Consider the following 18,505-nt stretch of genomic DNA (forward strand, 5'->3'; position numbering starts at 1 on the left):
CCATACCCTATTATAACTATTTATACTTTCTTATATTATTTTGAACATATGCAAAACTTTTAGGATACTTGTACAATATTTAGACCACTGTGTATTTTGCTTTTACATTTAATACATTCTAAACAGCTATCCAGCCATTTGCATGGTCTCTCAAAAGACTTTTTAATGTCACTGGAAGCAATGCAAAGCAGTATCGTCTCATGTCATGGGGTACATCAATGGACAGGACTCACAGTGACCCCAAGAAATTTCTAGTCCACTCCTGCCAGGCATGGTTAGTACCCACATTACCACAGCATCCTATTCTACTGGCATTCCCATATGCCTGGGTCATCAAAGTTACCTTCCTAGATTACTCAGTTCCACCACTGAGGACACACTCACCTGAGAGGCAAAGCCTACACCCGAAGGTGCACAAGACTCTGTTGACAGAAAGTGCAAGGCAGTGCTCCAAAGACCAACGATGGCTGGCTCAGAGGAGGGAAAAGGCGAGACCAGCAAGTTCCAAGAGGTGGCTGGCTAGTAGTGGCAGCTCTTTTGCGGAAGTCCAAACTTTTTTTGTCCTCAGGCTAATATCAATATCCTCTCATTTGTTTGAAACCTTTTCCAGGAATGAGCATGAAGGACTAGAACACCACAATCAGCTACCAGTTTGATAAAAATACTGGACCAACTTAATTTAATTAGCAGAAGCCCCTGGCAGAATCCCTTTCAGGCAGACCCCAAATAACAGGCATACATTAAGTGCACAAAATCTTCAGAATGCATTAAAACATAAATAACTTAAGTTATTTGATCCCTTCATTCACTAAACTTAAAACTTACCCATCATTTGTGACCCAGTTGGCTGGAAGAAGAAAAACTTCTTCCAGAAAGTATAAAACAAACTTTTATTTTAGGACCATGAAAGTAACATTGACCCAGAAACTCCAAATGTAAAGTCCAAATTTAATTTAAAGAAGTAATTTCAAAAAAGGAAAACACTACAGGCAAAAATACTTTTCCAACAATATTGTCTACAGTGTCAAAAAACTGGACACAATCTAATTTTTAACAATATGAGACTGATTATAGTAAATCAACTGGATAACCCATTATGTAGCTATTTCAGTAATATTTGTACAGTAAATGGAAAAACTAAAAGAGTGATCATATATAAATTGCAGATAAAAATCAAAAATACAAACTAATTGCTCCAGATCAAATAAGTGATTTATAACTATATGGACAAAACTAAAAACAACATGCAAAACTATCAATAAAAATAGTTGAGCTAGGGACAGTGAATTTTTTATATTATTCTTCCTTGCTGTTACAGATAGTTTGTTTTTATAGTGAAAGACCTATTTGTTTGTAATATTTTTTTTATTTCTGGTGCTAAGTTTTGATGAATTTTTCAAACTCTTTCTGCATGCAAAGACAATTTTAGGCCGGCTTTAGAGAAAATGACATTCACTAATTAGTGTTATGCTAACCCTTTCATTGATCCTCTTTCCCATAAATTTATAGAAAAAATAATGTTGTATGTGGTTAAGAAAGTCCTTAAGCTCTATTAAAATCTTCCCAAAAATATCCATTAAAAAGAAGATGCTCAACCCTAAAAAGAAAATGCTTTTGCCAAGAAACAATATTTTCACATGCCCAGAAAGGAATTATCATATAAATTTCAAAACTAAAGCAAAGCATTGATGTTTTAGGTCAATTTCAAAAATGTAAACATGAACACCTAAGGAGAAGCCCTAAACCCATCAATAAGCCAACCTCTCTACTTTTCAAAGTATGTCTCCTCCAGGTACATGACTGGGATATAAAAAAAGCTCATTTTCAGAAACAGTATAGAAAATTATAAAATGTTTGCAGAGGTCAGTGAAAAGTGGGATAGAATAAAGGATGTTTTAAAGCCCCACAGAACCCAAGATCTTATTGCTTAGGGTGGTATTCAAAACATTTAACCCTAGTGCCTTCAAAGCACCCACTTACCAGCACTGTAACCCAGCCCAGCTGATGTGAACATCCAGTATGGTGGGGTTTCATTTTCTCCAGGATATCAAATTAAGTCTTCATATTTTCCATCTAAAGGGCTTCCAGAGTCTTGTTTGGTCAGTTTACATTAAAATAAATCCAGAAAAGAATAGCAAGAGAGATGGCAGCAGGAATAGTTAGAAGGGCCAAGGTTCACCAAATACATCCCATACCCAGATGAACGTAAGAACTGAACGAGAGGATATTAGAACACATAAGCTGTTGTTTTTATTTTAATTATATGCTATGAAGGCAAGAACTGCCTCCTTAAACCTACTTCCCTCTCAACACACCCCAAGATACATAGTAGTCAGTAAAGGTTTGCCGAATTGGACACACTCAAACAGTAATTCTTCATCATAATCTTTCCCAAGGAAAAGCAGAAGATCCTATTGCTTAACGATCAGACACTGGAATGTCCTAATGAAATACATTCTTTTGGGCAAAAGAGACCTATAATCTATTTTCATGGTCTTCTAACCCCAAACACAAACCCCAATCAGTAAAAATTCAGCATGCAGGGCCCTGATATTTTTATTTAGAAACAATATGCATCCTACATTAGTTCAAAATATAAAAACAACTTTTAAGTTGGAGAAAACTGTAGAAATATTAAGTTCTAATGTTTTTTCCTACATCTCCACATACCATCTTACACACCCAGTGTGAAACCACCCATTCTATTCTATTCCATATTTACATTACTAATATTTGGTGAATTAGAATGTAAGTGTGTGTTACACTCAAACTATAACTAGCGTAATTTTTCTGACGACTTAAAAGACACTTTGGTAATCTGAAGCATTCAGTCAGTATTAGGTCATCTACTTCAACGCCTGTCTACTATAACCCTTTACTGCTGAGCAAAGGCAGAGAGACAACCAGTGGCCTCTCCCCACCGATGTCACACAAGCCATGCACGGCACAACCAGGGCTACGTTATGGCCAGGGTTCCCAGAAACCTCGTGTGCACAGACTCCTGGTTCTCTTCGGTCCTTGTCCACACAAGCAGGGCCTCTTGTCACAGTCATCATCACTGCACTGAAACCTGAGAGGGAATTTGGCCAACAGAGTCCAAGGGAAGGCACAGCAGAGAAACCCACCATCGGCAGTTTTCACAGAACTGAGGAAACTGCAGCTCATCCTTGGAATACAAACGGTTTATCTAAAATCTAAGTTCAACCTTTCTATAGCAAATTAATCAAACTATAGAATACATTCTCAATAAATCTAGGAAAGGGAGGATGGAGGAAGAAAAAAAAATTTAAGGAAAGATATTAGGACTAGATTACAAATATTAAGAGATCTAAAATGCTGCAAGTAAAGTGTGATCTTAGTTAAATTTATTATCCATTTAGCAAAAATAGTCTCTTACCCAGAATCTAACTATTAGAGCTGAAAGAGGCGTCCAAGATCATTTGTGATACAAAACTCTCATTTTAGACGTGAGAAAACTGAGACTCAGGAGACTAGGAAGAAAAATTCCATCTTAGAAGACTAGAAAAATATTTCACACCAACAGGGATTGTGTGAAGGAGGCTATTGTGAATTCTAGAGGGAATAAAGATGGATAGTATCCACCTCGCTCTCTGAAAAATGAATTACTACACTTTTTTATTTTCTAAGAACAAAATGTACTGCCAAAACAGAATTACCTAGAAGAAATGTGACAACAGTGAAGAGTCTGCTATGCTTACATTATTAGCTATTAACTTTGTACGTTTCACCTTTTTAGGCTGGTTTTATTAACAGAAAAGTTTCTAAGAATTAAGAAGCCTAGAGATCAGTTCAATTCTTCCTCTCAACCACCCCTCTAGAGAATCACCATCTCTATGCCATTACTCAAACTAAAACTATACTATCAAGCAATCATAGCGTTCACAGGCTCTGGATACTTTTTATCTCTACCAAAAGCCACATATTAAATCAATGGCTACCTACCGTTCCTTCCCATCATTCTGATTGCATCTATCTGCTGAATAACCGAGTTCCTCAACAATTAAAGGGTCCTAACCATCTACTGTCATGGGAGAAAGGGGCCATGACTGAAGAAATTATCACTGATCAAGCCTTGCCCTGACCATAAAGAGCAGGCAGAGATTGGGCCTCAGAACCAAAATCCACTTCCCACCCCCCAGCAGCCAAATGGGCTTTGGAAGCCCCTCAGGCTACATCATCATTATAAAATGAAGTAAGGAAATAGGCCATTTCCAGATTAACTGCTAATTAGCAGTAGTTTCTTTAATCAGTGCATCTTTGGCCTTGCCTAGTCTCTAGTTTTAGGGGTGTTATGTAACAACCACAAAGCTCTAAAACGACAAGCAAAAGCAAGGAGCCAGAGCATGTGCCTTTTACTTCTTACCCACCCTCCACATCCCGCCCTTTAGTCAGTCCACTTGATGGCCTTCCTACACTGAAACCCGATGCCTGTGTTCTCCTACAAGCTTCTCACCAAGGGAGTCCTGTGCTTCTGAACACAAGGTCAAAGACACCTGTGCACAAGCAGAGCCGCCTCCAGTAACATTCAGTACGCACTCAATAATATTCTAACACAGATATATTGTTTGAGGAAGACTTACGAAATGAAAGGTGGTAGGTTAGAAATTTATCAATGAAAATACTACTTCCATCACCTTGTTATCAGCACCATTCATTCATTCAATAAATATCTCAGAGCCTTCAATACAAATGGGCGGGTAAAGGTATTTTATAGCTTTCCAATAAACTACTACATATTCATCCATTCATGCAGTGATTCATTTACTCAAAAAATAATCATTGAACTCCAGTTATGTCAGATCCTGAGAACATGAACAAAGGTATAGCCTCAGTTCCCAAAGACAGTGATTCTGAGGCCGATTTAAATTTCAGAGTCACTTGGGAAGCTTGCTAAAAAATATTAGGATTTTTATGTCTTATCCCAAGAGACTCGGCTCCAGTAAGAATGGGATGTGAACAGGGAACCACACTTTTATCAAGAAACTCCAAGTAATTCTATTGCAGGCGGCCTGGGAACTACACTTCAATCAGTGGCCTAAGAGAGGTCAGAATATATACAGAAAGAAATATTCAAGGAATCATCTGAGAGTCCAAGTCAGTATCAACGAACAGGACTACAGGACTTCACTGAACTGAGAAACCTGATCACAGATGTACGCAGAAGGTGGGCCTTACAGTGGCCGATCACAAAACGTGAAACCTGGATAAATGGGAAAGTAATAGGTTTAAGGTAAGCTGAACATTCTCTTCAAATACAGAACAAGAGAATCCACTTAATATGGTGAGGATGTAGTACCAGACTGCCAAAAGTCAGTATCTTGGTTCTTTAAATCTCATTTTTCCCAAACTATTCTTCAGAACCACCCAAGCTACAATGGTTCTAAAGGATATAATATCACAATTTTAGGATAGAGACTTACAAACACTGTATTTCATTTCTATCATACAGTTATAATAATAATTTATTGAAATGAAAACATGATCGCAGTTTAGAGATCATAAAATCCCTGAGATCATAAAATCCCCTTGTTTAATAACTGTACAATCTGAGGGCCACAATGGCCTTGTGACCAGGCCCAGATCACACATTTCATGAAAGGCAGAACTGGGGCTATAGCCCAGGTCTCCCGGCCCCAGCTCTCCCAATACCATACTATCCACATGTCCTACAAGTCAACATCCCAATTCACCTCTAAATTCTCTGCAAAGGCCATTTCCTGAACCCTGATGCAGTTTCATACAGTTTGGACAGAAGGCATCGGAGAGAAAAAAAAAGGTAATTTAATTTTCTAGAAATTAATTAAAACATAGATTTTTATAAACAGCTGGTATTCCATATCACCGTCTGCTGTGCCTGGGTGAGCATTATTTCTAAAAATATTAAAACTGCCCTGATAGAACTGGATCCAAGATAGATCCTTAGCTGACAACCTATATGAAGCCCTGTTTCACAATGAAGATTTATAAAAGGGTAGCTGTCAGGATTTCATCCATTAATAGTTAGTGCCCGATATGCAATTCTCCCGTTAGCTAGACAAAACCTACCCAGAACATTTTGCTGGAAATTTAAGCTATCCATTAAAAAAAAAATCCTCCAAACAAGCCACTGAGTCTCCTAGCTTCAAATATATGTTGTTACTCTATCTTTCCTCACCTTAAGATCTTCAAATCAGAGTAAAAAGAACTGTAGTCACCAAGGCAAGCTTCCTCTCATTAGGTGAGACCCTGACTTATGTATCCTTACTCACATAGATTAATACACACACACACACCATAATAAAGTTCCCTGGCCATCTCCAGAGCTAGAGATTTTGTTTTCTTGGCTGTGTTGGGTCTTTGCTGCTGCACTCAGGCTTTCTCTAGTTGCAGCATGTGGGTTTCTCATTGCAGTGGCTTCTCTTGTGGCGGAGCACAGGCCCTAGGCGTGCGGGCTTCAGTAGTTGTGGCTCATGGGCTCTAGAGCGCAGGCTCAGTAGTTGTGGCGCATGGGCTTAGTTGCTCCACGGTATGTGGGATCTTCCCGGACCAGGGCTCGAACCCGTGTCCCCTGCATCGGCAGGCAGATTCTTAACCACTGGGCCAACAGGGAAGCCCTAGAGATGTATTTTTAAGCTTGGCACTGGGTCTGAGAAATAGATTAATGCTCCTACTCTAGGTTCTCCTTGGGTTGGGGGCACACAGGAAGATGAGGGGGCCGGGAGAAGAGTCACATTCTTCCCCAGTGCCAATGTACCAGTGACAATGCTAAGTGTTTGATCTATTTTGGCTCACTTGCACAACCATCACCCATGATTTTGAATGATGGAATCATATTCAAGAGAGGAAACTGAGGCTCAGGGGAGCTTAAGTAACTTTCCCACAGCCACAGCATCAGTCTCCGATGGGCAGTGACTTCTGCTTTGTACTGTAAAACGCTCTTCAGAGGGACAGCACTCCTTTGACCCAAGAGAGCTTAGGGCGCTTGTATCTCTCGTACACTTATCTTCACAATCAGCCTGTGTGATGGCTGGAAAAAAGGAAGAAATGTGAGGTATGAAGAGGTTAAATACAGCAGAGGAGAGGCTAAAAGCCAAACTTCGCAGATCACCACTGTGTGCCTGAGTCACTAGAGCGGTGAAAAAAAAAAAAATTCCCCATGGTTCATGTATGAAGAGCCACACGGCCACTCTGGATGCCAGGTGTCTTTTCAGCTCAGGCCATCTGGAGCCTCTATCTCAGGAGCTTTATCTGGGTTTATCCTTTGTTTACATGGTCATCACAACAGATGAAGGGGCATGGCAAGATAATAAATACCTTTACCTTCTCAGAGTGCCATCAGAGCACAGCCACAGCAATTTGTTTTTTTAATTGATAATGTCCATAGCATTACACACAAATTACACTCCCAGAGTTAAAACCCCTGAGCTTCGGGTTTATATTTTTCATGCCAATGTGACTACATTAAAATACACCTTGTAATTATGATTACTTTAATTATTTCTAATTTTAAAAGTCAGATAACGGATGGTGTCTGCTTGCTAACAGTTCATTTGTGTCACTTGTCTTTTTCCAGCAGAATCACTGTAGGCAAGAAGGCCACAGTTTCTGGTGTTTGTTTTGAGAAGAGCCTTCGTCTGGGCCAGGAATGGAGAATCCAGCAGAGTGGCTGAGGATGGAGAAGCTTCTGAGAGCTCTGCCACTGTTCCCCAAAGAGCAGGCTAGTCCTCTGCCTCTCACAGCAAGCAGGGCTGCAAGTTGGCCCCCAGGACTCTCTGTGCAGTGGGGTCCCTTGCAGCACCGCAGCATGGCTGAGAGGGAGCACACTAGAGGGTGTCTCGTTGGTGGGTGCTCAGACAATGACAGCTGGCATTTTTGTTGAGTGTATTGGAAGAACACTGGCTTTGGAATCTGGCAAATCTGACTGGTGGTCCCAGTTCCTCTATTTAATAGCTTGAAAGTGTTATTGAATGTTTACCACCTCCCTTACAGGGGCATCTTGAGATTAAATGAGGGGACGTGCACACAGCATGTAGTCCAGGGCCTGACACTAAGTCCAGAAGGAAGAAAGTCATCCCAGCTCAGAGTGCTGCTCAAGGCACCAGGAGGAGGCAGGGGAGGGCAAGACTCACAAGGTTGTAGTGAGGAGAGGCCATGTTCAAGGCCTCCTCTCCCTGGACTCTTCCACAAATTAAAGGGCTCAGGGACTTCCCTGGTGGTGCAGTGGTTAAGAATCCGTCTGCCAATGCGGGGGTCATAGGTTCAAGCCCTGGTCTGGGAAGATCCCACGTGCCACGGAGCAACTAAGCCCGTGCACCACAACTACTGAGCCTGCGCTCTAGAGCCTGCGAGCCACAACTACTGAGCCCACGTGCCACAACTACTGAAGCCCATGAGCCTAGAGCTCGTGCTCCGCAACAAGAGAAACCACCACAATGGGAAGCCCGCACACCGCAACAAAGAGTAGCCCCCTCTTACCACTACTAGAGAAAGCCCACATGCAGCAACAAAGACCCAATGCAGACAAATAAATAAATAATTTAAAAAATTTTTTTTAATTTTTTTTTTAAATAAAGGGCTCAGAAACCTATGAGGGACACAATAGGCAAAGCCAAGGGAAGGTGGGAAAGATACTGGAGGCCATGCATTGGAGAAGGGCTGTCAAATACCTGTGAAAATCTGCAGAAAAACATATTCATGCACACATGTAACATTTTGCATTTCATCTCAGGGGATCCACAGACGCCCTAAGAACTGCTAAGTTGATGGCCTTCAATTTACTGGTGAAGGGTAGCTGGTGTGTGTCTTGAAGTAACTGTACTATATTGCCATCGTTTTACTCTTTTTTAAAAAACAAGAAAAATATCATCACTGTCATTTGAGAAAGCCAAGCTCACGAGCCTGTAACAAAATAATGAAAACAAAACTGGAGCGGGAAATACGAGAGATGAGAACACAGCCTAACTACAGCCATTCTGAAGATACGCCTCAGGCTCAACTCCCTTGTGAAGCTTGAGCTCTGTGGGGACAGCTCAGCTCGGAAGGGACAGCTCGGTGGTTTTCTAACCTCAGGCTATCTCGAGGGCCCCTCACAAAGGCCCCCCTCAACATCACTGCTGGTGTTCCCAAACCTGGTCCCAGGCCAGAGGAAATCTGGAAATACTCAGATGGGGTGAAATCCTCCTGACATACGGTACCAGGCAGAGGTCAGAACACATCCCAGACTGCACCTGCTGAGGCATACAAATACGGGCTCCCACTGGCTCCATCTGCTGTGTGCTACAGCCAGGGAGACAAGAGGATACCTCTCCCAGCCCAGCAAGACAGCCCATCAGATCACACAAGGAGGATCAGGTGAGGAAGTGCAAGCTAAAGACAAGGAGAAAAGAACAGTTTTTCTGCTCTGCTTCATCAACCGCAAAGCAGTGAGGCTGATTTATACTGTTTCCCCTAATTACCCTGGGGTAACCCTGGGGTTTGGACATACTTCCTGGGTCTGGTTCTCCATGAGGACATAGAGTGACATTGGCCTCTCTTTCACTTTGAAAAATTATACCCTCAATACGTGAAGTCCCATACAGGAAGCTGATTGAGAAGGAAGTAATCTAACCCACATCCTGCCCCCACCAATTTCCTTGCCTAGGTCATTTCTAGAGGGCTCACTTACCTTCCTCAGTCTACAAATTTCCAAAACCAAGGTGAAGGAGTGTGGAAGAGAGAGACAGAAAAGCTGGACTGAAGTCCTGGTTTTGCCACTTACTAGCAATTTCACCTTTGGAAAGTTCATCTCTCTCTGCCTAGCTTCCTCACCTGTAAGACAATTAATCTTTCCCTGATTACTACACAAGGCTACTGTCGAGAGGATCCCATGATGGGACAGGTAGGAATACATTTTAAACAGCTCCAGTAGTCAGAAGCCGTGGGTTGTATGGGGGAAGTTAGGAGGGGTGGACTATAAAAGGAACCATGTGTCCGCACAGCCCTGCAATTATGATTCTGCTCATTCTACACAGCAATACAAGGTGGGGCTCCCAGACAGGACCCAGGCAACAACAGACAGACATGGACTAAATGGCATCTGCAGACTGCTCTCGCCGAGGAGCCAGACCCCCTTCGCCTCCCCTCACCTCCTCTGCCCGTCCATTCACACACAAAAATGATCCAGTGTTAAAGGATAGTCTATAGAGCTTGGTGACAAAGGGACACCTAAAAATGCAGTAATGGGAGAGGACCAGAATACTCATGGCACGTTCATTAAAATGCAGGCCAGACCCTTTCCAAAAAGGTATGGCCAGAGGCAAAGGGATACCATCTGCCAGGCTAACTCCAGCCAAGGCTTACAAATAAATTAAATACTAGAACAATCCTCATCTCAGACGTACTCTGAATATATAGTCTTTCTTTAACAACTGAAAATCCTCATTACCTCATTACCACAAGGTTTCTACCTGATCCAAAATCCATCAACCAAGAAATTGGCAGTTTCCCCATCCTGGGCCCAACACCTTATACAGCAGAGAGGATCACCGAAAACATAGACCTTCAGGTACTGTATCCTTTCTCTATTGAAAGAAACCTGGGCTCCTCAATGGCTGACTTCAGGGGTGGGGTGGAGTAGGGACAAGATGATCCCAAAACATCTCTTTATGCCAGAAAGTAAGAAAAGGTCTCAAAAAAATGATGGGGAAATACCACATGCACACAAGAGCCACCTTGAAGGGGCTCCCACTGGCCAAGTCTGGGAGAATTTGAGCACCAAATAATTGAGTTCAACTGTGACTTATAAAGGACTGGAAAACAGAATTCATGAGTCTATACCAATAACCTATTGACTGATTGATTGATTGACAGAGAGAAAGACAGAAAGACAAGAATGAATGGCAGGCTCTTGCTTATAGTAGAATGCTGAAAGCTGATTGGTAAATATGGAAGGAGTACCGAGTTGGAATTGCGTGATTTTGTACCTATCACAGGAAAGATTAGATCTAGTAAGAATCACCAATGGATGAACACTACATGGATTTTTATGAGAAGCAGGATATTTTCATAATCTTAAAGTGTCTCCTCATTGATTTATTTTCCCTCTCCTACAACTAGTAAGCAAACAGTAATCATACAGTCAAGAAACTGGACCACATCTTTTTTTTTTTTTTTTTGGGGGGGGGAGGTATGCGGGCCTCTCACTGCCGTGGCCTCTCCCGCCGCAGAGCACAGGCTCCGGACGCGCAGGCCCAGCGGCCACCGCTCATGGGCCCAGCCGCTCCGCGGCATGCGGGACCCTCCCGGACTGGGGCACGAACCCGTGTCCCCTGCATCGGCAGGCGGACTCTCAACCACTGCGCCACCAGGGAAGCCCAGGACCACATCTTGATAGAGTGATCAAAGTTATCGCCACCAATAGGCCTTATTCGCCTCCACATGTGATACCCTGAGAAGGACACAACATCACCTCTGCAATATTCCAGCTGAGACTGTATAACCAGAATCCATCCATGAGGAAACAACCCCAAACTTAAGACCATTCTATTTTTTTTCAGAGGGGAGGGATACAGTCTTAAAAACTGTCAATGTCATAAAAGATAAAACAAGGCTTTGGAAGTGTTTCAGATGAAAGAAAGCTAATGAATGAAATAAAAGTAAGTATCTGAGCATAGACTAGATCCTGTATTGGAGGGGAAAATATTAAAAAAAGACATCATTGAGTTAACTGACCAAGTTAGAATATGAATGTTAGATATGACTTTAAAAACTGTATCAATGTTCAATTTCCTGAAGTTGATCATTTGTACTGTGGTTATATGAGAGACTATCCCAATTCTTACAAAATAAATATTTAGGAATTTTGAGGTAAAAGGCCATGATGTGTGTAACATATCCTCAAAATGAAAAATGTATTGTGTGGGTGTGTATAGTGGTGCATGTGTGTATACAGAAAACAAGGCAAATAGTGTTAAATTTTAATAGCAGTTGAATCTGCATAAAGAGTAGACAGTTATTATTTGTACTTGTTTTCCTGTAAGTTGAAATTATTTCCAAGTAAAAACATAACAAGCGGGCTTCCCTGGTGGCGCAGTGGTTGAGAATCTGCCTGCCAATGCAGGGGACACAGGTTCGAGCCCTGGTCTGGGAAGATCCCACATGCCGCGGAGCAACTAGGCCCGTGAGCCACAACTACTGAGCCTGCGCCTCTGGAGCCTGTGCTCCACAACAAGAGAGGCCATGATAGTGAGAGGCCCATGCACCGCGATGAAGAGTGGCCCCCACTTGCCACAACTAGACAAAGCCCTCGCACAGAAACGAAGACCCAACACAGTAAAAATAAATTAATTAATTAATAAACTCCTACCCCCAACATCTTATAAAAAAAAAATAACAAGCAAACAAACAAAAAAACCACAAGTGCTCTCATCCTCTGATTATATTCTTCTTGAATCATTGTCATGTCTTAGCTTCCCTGACATTGTTCTCTTCTGGATTTCCCACTTCCTCTCTGACTTCTTATTCATAGGCAACTCTCCTTCAATTCATTCCCTAAAATTGGTAGGTCCCTAGTTCTCAGTCTACACAGTGTCATATATAAACTCCCACCCAAAGTTTGAACTACACATGGACACACCACCACCTAAGTCCGTATTCCCAAACACTCTACTTACTGGACCTCTCCATCTAGATTCCCACGAGCTCCTTGCATGCCACTCAGCACTGACAGGGCACAGCTTCCAGATCTGGAAAACATTCAGACATAGCCTGGGGCCTTATAAAGCAACACCACCGGACACCAACCTCTTACTCCTCACTCTTGCTCACCACTAATGGGGCCACTCAGATGGAAGAGACCATGCTCTATTTCACGCTTTCCAACAACAGCAAGCTAAGGAGAATGACGACCCAAAAGCTCAAGAGAAAGGGAGGAACTGAGAAAAGAGCAGATATAACTTTACTCTGCAATATGACACCAAGTATAGTCCTCATTCTCAAAAACTACAGCATCAGTTGTCACAATTTTAAGTCTTTGTTCTCATGTCCCGAACACATACCCTTGCAAAAGAAGAACCTGCAGGTCAGGTTCAGGATCCATTTTTCTTGACCTGCCATGGCTGCCTCTCACCTTCCTCATTTTGAACATCAGGGCATCAAGGGTACCCATTTTCTCAGAGAACAACACAGGCCCAGGACTGCACCAGAAAACCAAATGTATTATTCAACCTGAACTAGTATTCTTTCATATTTTGTAGTTGGTATCACTTTTTTTGGGGGGGGGGAGGAGTCTTTGTAGAGGGATAAAAAAATTAAGTTGAGAATACCTATGATGAAACATAGGCATCCCACAGTTATAGGCTGAATCTGGGAATAGGAGATTTTTAACTCACAAGTGGCCTGGGCACTCAAATCCAAATGTCCTTATTATCAATACTATGGGAACATTTTTAATCAAGCTACTTCCTAAGAGATCCCCACCCTCTTAAGAAAACTACTGAAATTACTACCCAGCTTCTGACACATCTCTGACTAAGAACTGGAAGCTATCCTCCCATTTGGACATTGCAGATGGCTTATTTGCATATTATTATTCTCCCAGTTGATGACTGTTTGGGGGGATATGGGAAGAAGCAGATGGGTAGACAAACTTCTTTTTTTTAATGTGTCACTCTGACAAGTAACCAGGCTAATAAGTAATCCGTGAATGATAAACCTTCATCACAACTCATATTCAAGTTCATTAAAAGGTTGTAAGAAGGTCAGTTTATAAATGCGGAAAATTCTAACATGACAAATAGCCTGATTCTAGTTTTCTCAAAATTTCACTTGAGAATAATCAAAAGAAACCAAATACCATGGCTCTGGAGGCAGGCATTAGTAACTTCAAGAAAATTACACAAAATAGGGATACTGGTGGTGGAAAAATTATAGAAATTAAAGTTTGGAGAGCAAAGTTTTTACTGAGCAAAGTGGAAAACAAAGTACAAAACTGAGGCCATTACTGGCATAATTCCAGTCAACAAGTTATATTAATTTGCCCCAAATAACCAGATAACTTATAGTAAAATTTGTTTTTGTCCTGAATTATCCATAAAATGGCTTTAATTCTCCACTTATCACATAGAGACAGGCAAACCACACACTGAAGAACAGGCATCTTTTGCTGAATTCCAGGTGTTTATGCCATCATCAGCCAGACTTTGGCAGACAATCTCAAAATGACTTTAAATATCATCCTGGTAATACTTTAGACGGAGTTAAAGAACAATGATGATAATCTCCACATCCTTATCCGATGAGATTTTTAAAAATTCTTGTGAATATGTGAATCAGGTATTGATCAAAATGAAATAAAGACAGTATACAAAAGTCACCATATGATTGTGATTATAGGATATGTTATAAAAAGTAGGAAGTGAATGATGGCGTCACAAAAATCAAGACAACATTCAACTCACTGGCTGATCAAGAGGTAAGTCCTGCACATATTTGGTGGATGTAAATTAGCACAAGAAAGTAATGTTGCAATATGTACTAATATCTAGTAGTTCTCATTCTGATCGACCTCCAAAGAAATAATCCCGAATGATGGAAGTGTTTTATGAACAAAGACACTAAGTATAAAATTATATCTACAATCTATCTAAAGAAAAAATGCCAATAATTGTTGGTTATAGAAATAATGGTACAACCACATTATAAAACTGTCTATAAGCATTAAAATGAGTTTTTTAAAGGGCATTAAAATGACACAATTAAATTTTTACATGTTTGATACATGAAAACCAAAGCCATCAACTGAAACTTTGTTGACATCTGTAAAAGCTGCAGAACCTTCTCGTAAACTACACACTGTAAATATTTAAAGAAAATAACTTTCTGATAAATAAACTACCTGGGCATCAAACCTAGTAACTCTCAAATATTTTAGAGATAATGGCCTTCCAGGCATCTCCATCTTTTAGACCCCTTCAATATAACCAATCCAAAAACTAGTCATCTCTACCTCCCCAAAACATGCTCCTCTTCCTACCCTGGTCTTCCCCAATCCACTGATGGTACCACCATCCAGCAAGTCTCTCAGGCCAGAAAACCTAGGCGTGGCCCTCTTCCTTCACAGCCAATCTGATGAATTTACCAGGTCTGATGAATTGCACCTTGAAAAAACTTTCTGATCTTTCCATTTCGCTCCAACCCCACTGCTGGATCATCAGCTAAGACCGCCATTTTCTCATGCCCAGATTACTGCGCTAACACGCTTACGCCTACTCCTCAAACTCATAGAATCAGGCTTTGCCTGGGTTCAGACCTTGACTCTGCCCCTTAGCCACTGTATGTCTGTGATCATGTTGCTTACCTTCCCTGTGATTCAACCTCATCAATTAACTGGAGATAATAATAGTACCTACCTCATAACGTTGCTGTGAGGGTTAAATGAGTTAATATACGTAAGCAGTCAGGACAGTGCCTGATACCTAAGAAGCACTACAAGCGTTTGCTTTTTTGTTATTTCTTTTTCCTCACTGCATCTCCAACACAAAGTGCAGTGTTTGGCACATAGAAAATGCTCCGTGAATATTTAGTGAAGGGTTATTTTAGTCATACACTGATCACATACCAATTAGATTCTGACCAAAATATTCCTTAATGCCAGATATCCTTATTTCTGCCAACCCTGCATAATAATTTGAAATGGAGCCTCAATTTAACTTCAGGAATCAACCTGAAAAGAAAGTGGCTATAAATTTTAATTTTTTGAAATGTAAAGTTTTAACATTCAGTTGTTCCAACTACTTGAGTGTTTTTTCTTGGGAAATTTTTATTTTTAACTCTGGTATCCTGAAAAATTAAAAAATCATGCTAAATGTCCAGCCATCTGTCCCATCTTCTCACAAAACCCCAAGATACTATACATCCCAGAATCAGAAAAAAAACTTTAACACTCAATGCTGATGAGGGTGAAGTGCTAGTGGGAGTTTCACAGCATATATGAAGCGTTTGTAAAAAGTTATGCACTCTAAAGGTTCCCTTTAAAAATATTCCCTAAAGAAATAATCAGAGAGGTGAACAAACATTTAAAGACAAACATGCTCATGTCAATGTTCTATTGTGAAAAAGTGAAAACAGTCTAAATGCCCAGCAATAGAAGACTGTTTAAATAAATTATGGTTCATTCAGCTACCCTTTAACCTCTCTAGCTGTTCAGACTATGGATGATTTCCTTCTTTGTTGCTGAGTTCAAGAAGGCTCAGCTCTGCCATTTATTAGGCATGGGATCTTGGGCAAGTTACTATGCCACAGTTTCTTCACTTGTAAACATCAACAACAGAATTCTGAAGACTGAATTAGTTAATTCATGTAAACTGAGAACAGCCCCTGACACACAGTAAGCACTGCACAGGTGGTTAACCATATTATTTCCTTTTTGTACTTATCAAGTTCTTTACAAGGATCCTATGTCATTTTTGAAGTAAAAAAAAAAAAAAAAAAATCAGTAAATATCCACTAATAGTTCCTAATTTCTTAAAAGAAACCAAATTAGGCAAAAATTCAGCTCAATATATAAATCTACAATCCTTTATCAGAAACCTTTGGGGCTCGAAGTGTTTTCAAATACAGAATTTTTCATATTTTAGAAAGATGATACAATGTGCACTGACCATTCGATATAAAACCCCAAGCCAGGTGTGGGCCAGCACCCTACTATCAAAACACTAACATTCACACAGAATCAAATAAATCAAGACAACTCAGTACAGGTGAGATTTTACTGCTAAATAAATTATGAAGAAACTTTACATTTTCAGAGCTTCTTAAATGTAGAACTGTGAATAAAAGTCCTGAATCTGTATTATCAAATGCTAGCATCACAGCAGCAGCAACATTCCAAAAAGGCACATGGCTGATTTATGCTACTTCAGATGCTTAGAAAAAAATAAAATAAATTTACTAAGTCCCCAACCCTGGCAGGATCCCACTAGAGCAGGCTTATCAATGGAGTGCTATTGACCTTTTGGACTGAATAATTTTTTGTTGTGGTGTTTTGTCCTGTATAATTGTAGGCTGTTTAGCAGAATCCCTGGTCACTACTAGATGCCAAAAGCACCTTTCTAGTCATGATAATCAAAAATGTCTCTAGACATTGCCAAATGTCCCCTGGTTGCGGGGGTGTAAATCATCCCTCCTTGAGAACCAGGGCAGGACAGAAAAAAAAAAAAAACTACCCCTTTCCTCTCCATATTCCACAACAGAAACTCCAAACTGCAACTTCTGCTGGAGTGCTGCTTATTTTAGAAAGTCTCACCACTCTCCTTTACCCGCTACAATACCCTGAATCCCAGTCAAAATGAACTTCTTGCTTTTGTCTCCAAGTAGAACATGATTTCACAACTCAACGCTTTAGTTCACACTGGGCTCCACCCAGAATGCCTGATCCACCTGTCTTCATGCCCACCAACAGAAGATGGTCCTGACATACAGCTTTCCCAAGAAGGCATTTCTCACATTAAGCATTATGACCAGAGAGGTAAGCACACAGGTGTCAAGAAACATGACTCCAAAGGCAAGCAATTTCTCAGCTGAAAAATCTATTGTTTAACTAGTTTTCACTATCTACGGAAGTGGGGAGGCAGGGAAGAATCACACAGGTCAACATTTCCCGAACTGGTTTTTCCCAGAAACTACCTTGACAGATGTTAATATGCATCTTGATATTTGTGATGCTCAAATAAGTTTGAAAAATTATCTTGGGCTTTTTTTTTTTTTTTTTTTTTTTGGTTGTTGTTAGCACCATGTGATCACTTTAAGTCTTTAATATGCTAATTTGCTTATGAAGCTCCAAGAGAAAATAGAGAACATTACATCCCCCAAGCCTATTTGGCCATTAAATAGTTTCCTTATACTCCAAAAACGTCTACTTCCCTGATGAGGGTTCCAAGGAGCACCAGTCTGGGAAACAATGACAGAACCCCAACTTCCAGAGACAATCCTAAAACCATCATTCAGTTGTTGGTTTCCACTTCCTTCCTCACAAACATACCTATGTTTACAATTTCATAAATTGCAGCATTATTCAAAAGATCAAATTGAAAACATTCACCAAAAGCACAAAGGTTAAGTAAGTGATGGCACAATACTAGTACAACAGAACACTACTCTGTCTAATCTTTTGTACTATACTGACTGCATTATATACTCAGAAAAAAAAAATAAAGTTAAAAATAACTACTTAAACTAATTTTACCAGTCTCTTTGAAACAGAAATTAAAGAAGTTACTAAAACTGCAGGCTCTATTAGTAAAGAGGCAAAACAAGAAACAACCTATCACTGATAAGATTCTAAAGGCTGATACCTTCTTGTTTTTAAAATAATAAAGGAGAAAATACTTTTTGATAGAGCAGTAACAATATTTTATTCCCCCTCATGATTTCCTCAAGATTCATCATCTAGTTATTCACTTTGCTCTATCATTTTCAGCCTCCTCCAACTCCCAGGCCCTTCTCCCTCCCTCTTGCACACACTTCACAA

At 40.5% G+C, this 18,505-nt stretch overlaps 1 protein-coding gene across 1 annotated transcript in view; it reads right to left on the reverse strand.

Moving 5' to 3' along the window:
- Positions 1-18,505, reverse strand: part of SH3GL2 (SH3 domain containing GRB2 like 2, endophilin A1) — a gene marked incomplete at both ends in the record, with an annotated part of 198,299 nt that overhangs the window by 145,466 nt on the left and 34,328 nt on the right. The gene's annotated exons all lie outside the window — the stretch shown is intronic.

This window comes from Hyperoodon ampullatus (genome assembly GCF_949752795.1).
Source record: "Hyperoodon ampullatus genome assembly, chromosome: 6".
Lineage (NCBI taxonomy): Eukaryota > Metazoa > Chordata > Mammalia > Artiodactyla > Ziphiidae > Hyperoodon > Hyperoodon ampullatus.